This window comes from Elephantulus edwardii, unplaced genomic scaffold (assembly GCF_000299155.1).
Source record: "Elephantulus edwardii isolate Elephantulus edwardi_28Jun2011 unplaced genomic scaffold, EleEdw1.0 scaffold00192, whole genome shotgun sequence".
Lineage (NCBI taxonomy): Eukaryota > Metazoa > Chordata > Mammalia > Macroscelidea > Macroscelididae > Elephantulus > Elephantulus edwardii.
Genome location: NW_006399942.1, coordinates 3,333,640 through 3,335,497, shown reverse-complemented (window position 1 = coordinate 3,335,497; position 1,858 = coordinate 3,333,640).

Here is a 1,858-nt window from a genome sequence, read left to right as displayed (position 1 = left end):
TAGTTGTTGTTGTTGTTATGTGCCACTGAGTAGGCTGAGATTCACATAGTAAATATAGTGGCCTCATATAGTAACCTAAGGGGTAGGGAATTAACCAGGTGGCACCTCTCTGGCAGTTTGAATCCACCAGAGGCTCAAAGGGAGAAAGAGGCAACAATCTCCTGTGTAAATGCAACCTGTGAAAACGTACTGGGGGGTCAGTTATGAGTTAGTTTTGACTCAATGGCTGTGAGGGCTTTTTAATAACATTGTAGTTGTTATGTGCTGTTGAGTCACCTGCGACTCATAGAGACCCTATGTATAACAGCCCTAAGCCCTACTTTATTCTGTACCAATCTTATTGTCTCTGATACACCTTCGCCCATTATCCCAATCACTGAATCAATTCATCTCATCAAGGGTCTTCCTCTCTCATGTTGTCCCTCCACCCTCCCAAGCATGATGTCCTTAACATTAATGACACAACTTAATTTGCTGAAAGAGAACTCGAAGCACCTGCTGCAGATCAAAGACTTCAATACAGATTACATTTCAATATTGCTGTTATTGTTGTTGTTGTTAAGTGCCGTCGAGTCGTAAGTGACTCAGCATGAACCAATAGGCAATACCATTATAAACACAGAAAAGACTGAAATTGAAATTGCCAAATTTTCATTTTACTTGGATTCACAATTAACATCTAGTGTTAAGAATTCAAAAGATGTGTTGCTTTGAGAAAATATTCTGCCAAGGATATCTCCCAAGTGGTAACTAGCAACAATGACAATTTGAAGACTAAGTTTGGCTTGATCCAAGTCATGGTCTTTTTAATTGCTTCCTTTGCATTTGAAGACTAAACCATGAGTAAAGAAGCTCAAAGAAGAATTGATGTCATTGAATTGTGGTGTTGGAGAAGAGTACTGAATAATCCTTGGACTGCCAAAAGAACGAAGAAGGCTGCCTTGGAGGAAGTGTAGTCAGGATGCTCCTTAGAAGTAAGGACACTGAAGCTTCGTCTGAAATACTTTGGGCATGTAATCAAGAGAAGCCAATCCTTGAAATAGGTAGTCTTATTTGGAAAGGTGGAGGGTCAGAGAAAGAGTAGGACAACACCTCTCCCAAACAAGGTGGACTGACAGTAACAGTGGGCTCAAGCATATCAGGGATGTGAGGATGTCACAGGATAGGACAAGGTTCATATCTATTGTTTGTAGGGTTGTTATGAGTTGTAGATGACTTGATGGTATCTAACAACAACTTAATATTCTAGGCTTAAGTTTTTCTTTCCAGTTTATGAGACTGGATCAGGTAGTCTTTTGTTCTCTTTTAAATAGATGTCCTTAGTAGTCAGCTAACTGAATGGAACCTAACAAGAACTTTCCCATGAACCTATTAAAAACTCGATTAAGTTTGTGATAAAAACTCTAATACTGTTACTTAATTTGACTTGTCATCTTTTATCTATGAGAATTAACTGGTAAACTGTTTATTTTACTATGGGCATAGAACAAAAATTGGATGAATTTTTGTTTCTCCCCTAGAGTGGCTGGTGGATCTATATTATTATTAAACTTCCTTAAGAATACTCTCAATCATTGTAAAGAACTGCTTCAATATTTATTATTCAATAATCTGACAAGATATAGTGTGATTTTTTTTTTAGAGTTCCCCAAAGAAATCTAAATCTTTATTCTGAGGACATCAACACCAATGACATTAAGAACTCAAACTCTCCCAAGTTATGTATAGCATTTTTCAAAATCATTGCTCCTGGCTGCTGTGTGGTATTCCATTGTGGGAATGTACCATAATTTCTTAATCCATTCTATTGTGGTTGGACATCTGGGCTCTTTCCATATTCTTGTAATGGCAAATAATG